Genomic DNA, 13,854 nt, shown 5'->3' with positions numbered 1-13,854 from the left:
GCGAATGAAACTCGTTGTTTTCCGTTCAGAGATCAATTGATATTCTGTAAAATTTCATAAAAAATGAAGTTTTATTACCCTTAATACAAATGGATTGTATGTATTTTATGAAAAGCTTTTAGCTAACTTTAAATTTACAAGAATCGTCCGATTGTTTCATGATTTTTGTAATGAAATTACACGAAATGGAGAGAGTCAAGCGGGTACGAGAAAGCAGGATAATTGCAAGGATGGACACAAAGTTTGTGGGTGCAGTTCCAATTATCCACAGTGGCTCTCAGTAAGGAAAAAGAACGAACGAAGCCTCTAAGCCGTAAAAAGGATGGGGACTTGCCGTTTCCTTTTCGTCCTGTTTCTTCATTCAACCCTCCTGGAGATCGTGTCGAATCAATTCTCCTCGACTCGTTTACAAACCGCCGAGTGAACGATGCACCGGATACGCGGCTCTTGCAAATTATGATTTTTTCCGGAGAAAACATGTTTTCGAGTTTCGGCTATTTCTTCACTTATTCTTGATACTTTAACACTAAAATGACTAAGCAATCGAAGCGTCTGTCTCTAATTTTATTATAGGATTTTCAAAAGTGCGTTTATTGAGATTTCAACTGATTTATAATTCAGTTTGCGTGTCATGAAGTTAATTTCTTTGGTAATTTCTTAGACAATCGTTTGTTGTCTTTCAAATAATTGTATAAGAAGAAATCAGGAACGGATTATTTTGACTAATTTGGAGTGGTTTTAGTGTTAACTATGTGCAAAGTGGTGACATTATGTTTAGGTCGAATTTCTATATTCAGTAACGATTACATTGAGTATAACCTCGTTAGGTACTCCATAGGAGACTCCATTTTTTGTGTACTTAAGAATACAATCTTATTCGTAAATTATACAATCGCACTCTGAAAATTTAAAGATATTTAATAAGCACGAGATGCAAGCTTTTCTTTCATAGCAGTTGACCACCATACTTTAGACCTATCATGAACCACAAATAGTTCTTTTTTTCTAGCTGGCTAGCTAAGAATCTTATCCCAATCTTATCCCTAGCATTTCATCAGCACTAAGTTTGCTAGGTTTCCATGAGTCTAGTAGTGTGCCAGGGTAAAGAATATTTAGTTCTTCTCTTCTAATACTTGTGCACCATAGCATAGATCTATGCTGAACTACGAACAGTGTCTTTTTTCATTGGTTGATTTGATGAAGGCTTTGGTCCTCTGAGATCTCGATCTTAGGATTCTACCAATACTAAATCGTTGGGTTGTTGTGTTATTAGCAGTTAATAGTTTAGACTTAAAACCTTCTTTTTTATTAGAGAGATTCAAAGCTAATAATTCTGCATCTTGAGGATGTGCAATACAGGTCTTTTAGATGTATACGTCTACTATGAACTCTTGGATTAGAACTATACTTATGTTTCTCTTATTCGTTAAAATTTAATGATTGTTTCTTGATACTAGTCCGATCTACGTGCTACCTTCAGGTTTGATTTACTTTAATTGGAACCTGTTACGCCTAATCAGTTTTGAATTGAATTTCACTGTCTTGGGTTGGGCGCATTTTAGTACTCATTGTGCTGTAGGTATCGTCTGATTTAAAAGCTATGGTCTTACTAATTGATCTTTTCACTTTAAGACTTCATAAAATTATTCAATATCACATTCTTAATGAAATTCATATTGTAAACTAATTCTGAGTAGTTTCTTCTTTGATGATAAAGTCCTCTGGGTAAAATGACAAACATTAATACAAAGATTAATGCAAATATTCAGAAATAGATATCTCACACATATTTAACCAATATGTATCCTTCACAATAGTACATGTTTCAGCTAGAATTTGAATATTTTCTCTATGTTAGCAAAGAACTAAATTTGAAACCTGCTCGACTTAATTCCATTGATCATCCCTACTTTTCCCCCATTACTCACTGTTTCGAGCTCTGTGTAACGTGATCCCAGTAGACAGAGACAGAAAATAAATACAATGAGGGGAAGAGAGACAGACACAGATTAAAGAGATGCCACATGCGTCATGTGTAAACATGTAATGAAGAAAATTTCAATTGTAAAAGATTCTTATCATTAAAATGAGTCTAAATACTCATTTGGGGAAACGAACCTTTAATTTCATTAACTACATTAAGTCAGTAAAACTGATTCGATTCACTGGCATTAGATTTGAAAAGGTAAGGTTAAAATTACTACAATTGAAATTTTCTTCATTGCATATTTATATTTGACGCGTGCGGCATCGCTTTGAAGTCCCACGTCTCGGCCCCCGATGCTCGATGGATTGTGCCTATCCTGCTTCCGCTCACTATATCGATTCTCTGCCTTTGTCAGGCTATGCTCGAGTCAATTCCTGAAAGCAAATAGTTTCCTCCTATTTTTTCTGCTGGGTTAAATTCCACTGCTGGGACCCGAAATTGTGGAATGTAAGGGAGCATTACTGTAGTAGCTGAATAAAAGATGCGATCGTCATCTGCCGCGCCACAGAGCGGTTGCAATTAAAATTCGTTTTCTAGCCGTACCTTTATGAGAAGATGTGTTAACTGTTTCTTCGGTCCGCTGGTAAGCGTTGTGATAGTAAAGCACAAGATAACGACGAAGTAAATTGTATCGTGAGCGTATTACACTTTCATTTGCATAAATATTCTTCGGTGCTCGCGTTCGTATACGAGTTTCAGAGCGGTGATGCCGGTTACCCCTCTCGCGTAGCGTCCGTTTCGTTACAATTTATTTGGCTTGTTCGCTTTTGTTTTTCCCCTCAAGAATCCCGCGTTGCGTCATCAGGTTCGCGGCTTGCGAGACTTTGTGTAGGATTTTACGACTGGGCGAGGTGTTTCTAACCTCGCCCCGTCCGGTTTTGCGTTCCTGTAAAAATCTATTAAACATCTTAGCTCATTAAGTGCATTCGCTTGTAGAACGTTATCAAATAAATTACCGATAAGATGATACGAATAATTAATGTCGGCTTACTATTATAAATTGTAACGTTGATTTAATTCTATCCGCGTTTCCCCGGAAAAACTCACCTAGTGTCTAATGCATTCTGCGTGCTTTGAATTCGATAACATTTTTTATCGCATATTAAACACTTGAGCATTTGCCGCTAGTAAAGCGCGCACCTTACGATAATATTGAAACATGAATTACGCTACATAGTTCGCGGATAACGCTCGGCTAATTCATGTGTTGCAATAATCGAATGGTTACGTCTTAAAATGAAGGAAATTATTAATGGCGACTGAACGAAGATGACACGGATTATCTAGTTGTCCCTTTACATTTTTATGCTAGAGTTTGTTTACTGGAGCTATTGCAACTGCTTTTAAGACATTCTTTTCCTTGTATGTACATTTTCTTCTTTCATCCGTTTACTGTATGGTTTCTTTCCGTAATATTTTCTTTTTCTTTCAATGCTTTCTTCTCTTTTATTCATTAAACTATGAGAATTGCAGAAGCTTTCAGTACAGTTTATGTTTCGAGCATTGCATTCTTATTATTTTCTCAGACTATAACCATTTCCACTAGTAAGATCCATTTTTATTTTTTTCGGAGATGTATTTTTCTACTAATTAAGGTAAAGGCACCAATAGTTGGATCAGTCAAGAAGAATTTTCTGCATGAATAATAACGCTTACTCCTTTATTAAAAAGAGAGACTCTATACGCGAAAATACTGTTTGAACTTTTTACATTATGTACCAAAGCGAACTTTTTTGAAACAGTTGTGTTACCCAAATTTTATAGACATTTTTGGAAATTCAGTACTTGCGTCAGAAGTTGACCATCCTTTAAAACGAAAAAACCAATAATTGACCATATGTTAGTTAGCAATTGACCACTTATAGTAAAACCAAAAACACTAAAGATGACTGTAATATCGTCTATTTGCAACGTTTATAACAAATTACAAGTAAAAGGACAAATACAAATGAAAAAAAGGTAATTCCATGTTGGAAATTGAAGGTATACAACCAACGTAAATGAAACAAATTGTTCGCCTTTACGATAAACAATTTAATTCAGGTAAAAGTGTTTCGGAGTTGGCACGGTAGATGCTGCAGCGTATCTGTCGTGCCTTTATTAGGTTATTATTTTTGAAAACCTTATTTTTTACGTATTACTGCAAAATGTTCAACTACTGATACCTGGTTAGTTACTGGTGCCTTTACTTTAATACGGCATTCTCAATGTCGCTAATACGCGAACAAATTGTTTTGAAATCGTAGCAATTACATTAGAATATTCTACAAATTAAAGATTTCTTGTCAGAAAAAAAGGATATTTCTTTCAATTCTCTTCTCGATCGAACGATCTCCCATTCGTCCCAGCACCGAAGCAACACTTACAATTAATCGGGAAGCACCTGGTTTACAAGGTACCGAACGGCATCAACAGAATTCTAAGTTACTGAGTCGCCGGGCTCTATGTTTCTAAATGAGCGCAACACATTCCTGAAATTTTATTGCTTGCTCGAAAATCTTGTCCGGCGACAGCTTTCCGATTCGGCGTTTCGGTCGACCGTGAAATTCCCTGTTCCGCTTCGGGACCTGGCTGCAGATTTATAGGCTTTAATTAAATGCTATTCATTAGGCTCGGTCGCGCGCCTTGGTAGCTGAAATTGCCTCGAATGTTCTCGAAAAACACCGATTAGGCGGCTGGAATCGTGTTCGTCGCATTAGACCACACAGGTCGGCCAGTCTTCCCGTCAGCTCGCTGACGATAATCTTATATGACTATTCTGCATGCACGATCTTATCTAGCGTAATTCTGTCTTCTTAATGTATTACGTCGAATGTTACTGGCATTAGCCTGTTCGCATATAAATGGGACTTATTTGAAAGCGAGGACGTTGCAAAAACTCAACGACAGTTTTTTGAAGCCGCGTATCCAGTTGGAGAGCTTTTAAATTCATTAGAACGAAGATACATGTTTAGTTGGTTTAGGTTTATTTAACTCTTGTTTATCTAGTTATCGAAATCCGGTTTACCTATTTTAGGGATGGATCTGACGAAAATTCTTATTATTTATTACGCTTATTAAGTTTTACAAGAGAACTTTATGGAAATTAAGCATAATTTAAGTTAATTAATCATAAAAATATAGAAAACCATATGTATGATGTGTAAATGCTTAACAATAATCAAAAACATGATTCTTAACTATTTCAAACATCCGCAGCGTCGAAAGAAACGGAAATTGAAAAAAACCAAAAGAAAACGAAACACATCAAAATAACGTAGATACTACAATATTCAATAAATTAAGCACTTTGGTACATCCCATAGAAATCACGTGTAATAAGTGTCAGCGAGTTCATACAAGAGAAATAAACAATTCCTCGCGGAAATATATCTTCCAGGATCTCCCCTCGCTACAGGGATAACTTTGTTTTCAGCATGATTTGCATATTGTATCGCACATTGTTAAAACGCATGTAACTCTGGGCTCGTTTTGTCCGGCCGCATTCCGTCGATGTCATTATTCAATTTCATCCCGGGTGATTTTTTCGCTAGGCCGCGTTATCGGTTCTCCATTCCGGCAGCCTCCCTAATAACTTCCCAAAAAGTGGGCTCGATGAAGCGGTCTGATTAGGCAGCTTGATTTATCATCCTTCGTCCGTGCGCATACAGCTAGTGGCCCGGCCCTCCCCACTTTCGCTCGTTCTCGGCGGCGCGGCGTGCAATCTCGTTAAAATTTATTCATGATTCGGTACCCGCGGACGCATCCTTAGCAAGACCCCACCGGGGACTGGTCCGACTGGTCGCGGTCCAAATATTCGTTCGGACGGCCTATTTTCCGCGTAATGCGATACGGCCTTAATACCACTCTCGAACCGGTCGCGAGGCCTGATTTATTGATCGGCGGTATCGACTTTGTTGTGCGCTCGCGGTTAATCCTCCAACGTTCATCCCGGCCGGACGTTATGCTCTCTTATTGTCTCGCCGACCTGGCAACGTCACTATGAATCTCGAGAAGTATAACGCATGGTGATGCTGCGAACGAAAGACGATTTTTGTCATTTTTTTTTCAAGAACGTGCAGTACTTTTTTTAACCTGTTAACTGTGGAATTTAGTTTAAAAAATCTCTCGTTTTACGCGCAATAAAATCAAAAATTGAAGTGTGTACTCGTCAAACGCAGGACGAATGTATCTAGGGTATTTTTTACTGAAAAACCGAAGCAAAACAAAGAAGAATTACATGTTTATTTGAAGAAAGAAATAATTTATTGTTGAAAGGATTACTATCATTTCAAGTTTAAGATGACGTGTATACTCGTCGAACGCAGTTAACTGGTTAACAAGTTACCTGTTGGTACCGCTTTGAAAAATGTACCTAAAATGTGTCGCGAAAAATAAGTTATAGCTCTTTTCACGAGTATACTTGCCATAAAACAAAACCTTGTCATTTTTCATGATGAGTGTACTCGTTAAAGACAGTTAACTGGTTAAGTACAAATATTTGTTTAATACATTCATGTCGACACGTATCATTGGCGGTACGCAACTAATTGATAACATTAAAGGAAATCAACGTTAATAAGTAAATTATTTATTTACACATACCTATAATTAACAACTGAAGTCAGAAAACTAGAGACGTAACAAAAAAGTGCATTTCAACATTGTTTTCGCAATCATTGCTGTTATTACAAATAGAAACATTGTTAATATGAAGTTGTAAAGAAGTTCGTTACTGCGGCCACTGTAGTTGCTTCTGTTTTCTAAATCCAAAAATTCCAAATTTTGTTTAACAAGTTGAGTGTTCTTGTAATAGTATTGATACTATTTATTAGTATACTTAATAATATTGTGTTCAGAAATACATAACCTACGTATATTAAATTATGGTTTGATGAGAATTTGAACTTATGAGGAAGACCACCATTTAAACTATAAGCAGTAGTACACGCAAACAAATTATCACGTTATTACAAATTAGGGGGTAATAAGCAGACACCGAAAAGTATTAAAATTAACAAATACCTAATATTTCAACTCATTTACGGTTTAGCTACATCTTCTATTGATCTCTTTAATTTTGTTTAATTCGATTAAATATCAGAAGAAAAGAAAATTACGTATCGTTCTCTCATTATATGAACAATTAAATCATTAATTTGTAGCTATTGATTTTAACACATTGTTGATTGGTCACGAGTTAACTCGGGTTTGCACTTGCATTAGCTATTTCAATTTTTGAAACACAGGGCAATATAGAATATTGCAAAAGCAAAATATACAAAGTTATCTAAGAACTATGTCCAAAGTTTCATTTCAATTTATTATATATAAATAAAGTATATTGAAGTTTATTTAAATTATCTCACTTCCATATTTAATTACGGAATAATAACCGGTAGTATGAGATAGCTTCTGCGTAGAATTACCGGTCAACAAAGTTTTAAATATGACAGCTCGAAGTGGTTATTACGGCGACATTCGACCGCAAAGGGTTAAGTAACAAGCTTCCGTATAGAAAATCGTCAAACACGCAAGGTCGGTCGCAATTTGAGGGAGAAGAAACCCTAAAGAAAAGAACACGTCGTGCACTGTCCGAAATAGGTTGGTGCCGCGGCGGTGTAACAGGGAGGGTCTGAATTAATCACGGTGAGTCGGGAAATCCGTTGTCGGGTTTTTATTCGAGGGTGGGGCGGAGGGGGGCAGCAGGGGGAGAGCTGTTCCCTTCTAGACGGTTTCGTGTACTCCAGGAGTGATGCGCTGGCACCTTGTCAGACTTGTAGGCGTTTCGCCTGCCTCGCTTCATACCTTCAACTTGTACAATGGGGGTACAACGACGTGGAGAAAGAGGAAGAGCATGCTCGCCCACCTCCGAAACTAATAAGTATTGTCCATCAGCCGCATTGTTTCGATGCCCACGTAGGCCAGCCGACACGTTCGGAACAAGTTACAGTTTAAAGTACCGGGGTCGTTAGTTAGACGGAGGGTGACCGCTCTCGGTTCGTTAGACCGTGTGCGCGCACCGCGCCCGGACGTGTTTTGTACCTGGGGGTATCAGGGTTTCGACGATGACGATACTTCATCAATTTGAAGCTTTTTTTCGCCCTAGAGCAGTCCCCGGATCTTTATGTTACGGGGTGAAGCGTGCGAGCTTTGGTCAACCCGGGCGACCAGCTAACTCGTTATTCGGGTTCCTTGTAATCTGGACGATGTCGGGTTTTCTTGTTTGTGTAAACGACGATCCTTGGATTCGTTCTGGCTATTTGTTGTTTCACAGTGTTTACCGTAGTTTTTAGTATGTTTTAATTAGATTTTGCCTTGGATTGATGCTGGTCGTCTTTGCGTCCTTACGGGAATCGGAGGATCATGTAAGGAGTTGATATTTATTCGGTAGTTTTATGGATATTTAGTGAAATTCTTTGTAGGTAGATTTGAAGTATTTAGTATTTTAAAAAGAAAAATATTGTAAGAACACTGTATTAAATATATTTTTTTCATAATTAACAGTTTCTTTGTCGAATGATTCTTATTTGGTTATTTTTTACTTATTTTTAGTCATAATACAGTGTTCTATATGAAAAGAAAATTTTATTGTACTGTAGATGTAATATTGAAATTTAATTTGAATTATTTTTGAAGGAAAAGAGTAAAATCAATATTAAAGTAAGTGATAGTATCGTCAAGTGCATAGTTCGAGTAGTTCAAGTCAGTAATGCAGCATTCAAACCAACATTCGGACTAATATCTTCTTATAATATTTATTTACATAATTATTGTAATTATGTACACAACTATTACTTACACAAATATGATATATAATAAATTCTTGAAGTTTTGAGGAGAAATAATTTTTTAAAACATTTCAAATTTGATTAGAAGTTTCACTTAAGGATATCACTTTTGTAAAACATTATTCTTACTTTCCCTGACACATCTACAGTATACTCTGAATTAAATTTATATTTTAAACTCTCACTGATTCTAGTTTTATAACCATGAAGATCATAATGTTGGTAACTTGTCTCGTTCGCTACGTGCCCCTTAATTCTGCAATTTATAATAGGTCGTAAAATTGCAACAGTTTGACTACGTAGTTTTAATACACTTCTTCACAGTAATCTTCCAAGATGCATCCTTTCGGCTTAAGTTAATTTAACTTACGATATTTATTATAATGGCGTTCCAGTAAGCACTCGCGTTTTTACATTATTTACATTTTATCTAAACATAATTCAATTCAAAGTATCTAACATATCAAAAATTTACAATAAATGAATTTTGCAGGTTTTCATCGATAAGATAATATCCCGATAAAGTATGTTCTGAACTTTAGTAAGCACACTGAGGCAAACACATACACCTATAGATTACCTATAGACTTGATTTGACAATTAACCCTTTGCAAATGAACTTCGACATTTCGGCGAGATAAAATGTTCGTATTTGGAAGACTGAGACGCGAATAAACGATTTAATTACTCGAACAGTAAGAGATCGACACGTAGTTTCCTTTTTTCTATTGTTTACACAATCGATATATAATTCAGCTTCATCTGCTGAAGGTTTTGTATATTTCGAAGAATTTTCGTCCACAAAGGGTTAATTCGATCTTAAAATCAAATAGTTAAATTTGTGGACATTGGTTTTTCAATATCGTCATAATTACATGTATTCATCCTTCAATTATAATTATCCTCGCAAACTATTTTTCTTAATGCGTTAATAACTATTTTTTTTTCTTTTTCAATGGGTTAAAATTTACTTAAATCGCATAAAATGTGATTAACCAGAAACTAAAAGTATCTCTTGCTATCCTTAACAAAATTGATGAGATTAATGTGAACACTATAATTAAAAAATTACATATTACATAATTTATTAACATCAGTAACATTAGTCATAATTTAGTAACACTAGTCACTTGTAACCATCATAGAAGAATGGATACTGAATAATGTTCGCCTCCCCTGATATAGTGTTTCATCCCCAAAACGGATATTTTTGGAACTCCACGGAGCCCGTAGTTAGTCATATTGATGACCACGTTTGAACGATGGTTGCCGGTTTTCCGGCGGAGCCTCTATTTACATAACACTCGTAAGCGCCACGTTAAGACCCCCGTTTAGATTTAACTACCACTTCGGGAAATCATATTAACCAAATACTGCAGTCGTTATGCGGGGATCCCGATGCGCTGGAAATAAATTACTGAGGCACCCCTGGAACCTGACTGCGGTGAATGGGACGCTGGAAAGAGAGAAAACGAGTCCTCGTATTCGTTGCACGGGGACCCACCGCGCTTCGAAATTCTTTATGATTTCTATTCAATTCCTTTAACGTCCTTTGACTCGAGGAATTCCTTTCTGGGACTTCTTGTTGTAGCCAAACCGTCGATCACTTCCTATTTCGCGGCGTGATCGTTTAAATATATCACCAATCACAGCTGTAATCTTATTATTGTATAGTATTGTTATTAATAGACTTTATGAAAATTCAAATTTTTGAGAATATACTTAGAAACGTAGGATTACTATAGAAACAAATTTTCCTTAATAATTATTATAAAAACTACTACACTTTGAATAATTTATGTATTTTTAATATTGTATAATTGTTATATCTTTTTCGTATTCTATGAGATGAAAAATCCGCATCCAATTATTAATTTGCAAATTTTTATAAAATTTCAGGATTATAAACACTACTTTAGTTAAAAAAACTTAAAATTTTATTTCTTCTATTCGGAAATCTTTTTCTTATTTTAAAACATGTATAGTGATAATATTGAAATAAAAATATGAAAATAATTTACTATTATTGTATTATACTATTCATAGTGTATATTAAATTAACTTTGATGTTATTCTTATTTGCATTTAATCAAAATATCTGTAAACAAGTATGACCTCTATTAAATATACTATAAATCTTAAATCACATAACAAATCGCATACAAATGAAAAGGAACATATTTAATTAAAATTTCTCGCGCTTTAGACGTAGCAGGCAAACAGAAGTTCCACGAAGTTCCCTAAAATACAAATCTCTCCAAGCGCTCTCAAACAAGCTCACTAAATCTCATTTCAATCGTTCGCGCGTGTCATAAATACATCAAAACTACAATGTAATTACACGATCGTACAATCTAATACACACTAACGAATCACGGCGGAGCCGCTACGCCGTCGTGCCTTCGATCCCTTGTTCAGCCGTCGTAACTCGGCTTCGATAAAACCGTCCGACGATGTCTATAATTTCAATCTCTCGCAACGAGTGCGCTCCGTGGGATAAAGGACCGCGAGAGGAAGACATTAAAGGAACTATCGGCGGTCCGGTTCGGGGTCGTTAACTCTCGCGGTCGAAGGGCCCGTGTATTAGCGGTGCACGATGTCCGGCATTGTTTCCTCGATAAATTCGAACCATTGTACGAAACTTATCATGTATAAATTTCGCTGCCGTGTTGCGGGTCCGGTGCCGCGCCGCTCTTGTCCCCGGTGAACGAAGGGTACGCGCGACCGGCGAGGGGGTTGGCGGGTTGGGCGAAGGCGAGAGGAGAGCCCTCTCTTCGTCGCGCGTTCGCGTATGAAATAAATTGGCCTTTATATTAGCGCGAGTTGCGGCATAAATCCCGGTTCTCATTGTATCGGCCCCCGTGGGTGGACGACGGTGCACGTGGGCAAAATCCACTTCCCTCCGCCTCGAAAGTGGCGCGAGCGAGCGAGCGAGCGAGAAGACGAGCGATCGTGGGGGTGGAGGAGGCACGGTACGATCGGTTGGTGGGGAAGGTGCGTCGCTCTCGACGGAAGGTGAACGCTGGGAAGAGAGGTTTCTCTCCTCTCCTGACGAGCAACCGTGTGCCATGCCTGGCCGGGGTGAAACGCACGTGTTCCTACGGCCGATAAAATAAATCCGGTTCAAGCGGAATCTGGGGTTGTCGGTCGGCCCGGGCCCCGCTCGTGTGCCGTTTCGCGTACCGCGCGGCCTCTATTTTATAGAGCTGCCCCCGCGATAAAAGGCCCACGCTCCTACGGGAAATAAGAAATCGCCGGGGAAAGGTACGCGAAACGGCCGGCCCGGCAGGTGCGCTGCTGTTGCTTGCTTTAGCCCCTTCAAGGTTAGCGCGGATGAAATTTCACCCTGTAGAAAGCTTGAATAGCATTGGAAAATGTAGCCATTGGTGCATTTGTTGAGTGTTTGTTTAGAGTATCGGCGATGGTAGAATTATTGTAGAATAGTGAACTGATTAATGATGTTATTTCTTTTATTTGGAATCGAAATGGAACGTTTTAATTAATATAACGCGGCAGTATGTGTCATCGTTAAAAATGAATGTATAACTAAATAAATGTATTTAAAATTAGTCTACAAAACCAGATTTACTTTTCCAATAGGTCACTTCAGCCCGTCTAACAGCTCTACTGTTAACAAAACATTAAATACCACCAACAATGTTTAATTTTGTTAGGAGAAGTGTTGAATAGGGACAGCAGAGTTCTCCATATCCAGCACTATCATAATCGAAGATTCCAAAAAATCCAACACCATCAATGATTATCGCCGCGGGATGATCGAACACGATCGGCTATTGAGTGAACCGAGGCCGAGGTTCGTTGGCGCGCGAGGCGGTCGCGGAATTATGCGTGGAAAATTGCGATTTAAAAGCTGACGGCGTGAAGGTTAGTCCCCGGGGACCCGACGAGATCCGCACAAATCGTTCCCGGCGTACCGGCGCGGCGCGGCGCGGCGGCCGCACACGGTGCTGCCCGTTCCGGATATACATACGGCGACCTGGCAGTAGGCGTGCGGCGGCGGCGGCGTCGTAGCCACGTCCACGCGTGTACCGTCGCGCGACACGCCGCCCCGCGTCGGACTGGGAGGATGTCGATTTATATCCGACGATGAATCGTGGGTTCCGGTGCCTACGGGCGCAGGTAAGTAAAAGGCCCGTTGATGGTCCGAGGCTAGACGGTTCTGGGAATGTTGTCCCTGTTGAACACGCGCGCTGCACAATGCTGTTCGGTATAGAATTCGCAGGCTGTTAAGCCGCGCGCTGATGCCGCGATTTATGGATGTCTCCGGCGACTGCTTTATAAATTGCGCTTATTATCGTCATTACACAGCTATCGCGCGCGAGCGATAGCAAATTTCGTTCTCTGACCGCACGCCAATCGGCCAATCTTTTTTTATCGATTCGTCGCCTCGTCTTCGACTAGAGCCTCCCTCTCTTTTCGTTTGTCTCTGCCAGTCCCTCCTTTGTTCTTTTAAGCCTGGCACCATGGAACGATCGGGTAGGCCGACTTAGTAGCACGCTTAGCGAGACGTTTATCGCCTCTCCGGTTAATACAACAGGCTTAACTTAACGAATCGACAAGATTTACGAAACGTATGTGGCTCCGCGTTGCTGATCATATTTCTTCGTTCACGTGACTGGACGCGGTTGGCCCCCGCGCGTGGAAGTAGCCGTTGCGCACTGGGTACTTGATAAATCGAGGCACGTGTAAGACGATAAATCTTTGGTGTGCCGCATTAGTGCCGCTACTCCGTATTTGTCTCCGTTTCTTTGGTGTATTAATAAGCGATAATATATTAAACCCGAGTATCGGGACGGGAAAAAAGGAGGAAGAGAAAGGAGAGCGTAGGGGAGAAGAGGGGACCGATCACGGTTCGTTACGTTCCGGGGTACACGTAACCGCTTCGTGTCCGTTCTTAATTGTCCCGCTCGATCCTCTTCGCTTCCGATTCGTGATCCTTATTCGATCGCTTCGCTATCTTTCGAATGGCTAACCCCGATCCTCTTGCCGGTTAGGTTGTCCTGCGAGCGGAGGAGGCGAGTGCCACCGTAGGACGCGTGCATGCGCATTTACGACAAAGTAATTACGCATTTCCTC

Source organism: Nomia melanderi, chromosome 5 (genome assembly GCF_051020985.1).
Source record: "Nomia melanderi isolate GNS246 chromosome 5, iyNomMela1, whole genome shotgun sequence".
NCBI lineage: Eukaryota > Metazoa > Arthropoda > Insecta > Hymenoptera > Halictidae > Nomia > Nomia melanderi.
Note: the sequence above shows the minus strand (reverse complement) of the source record.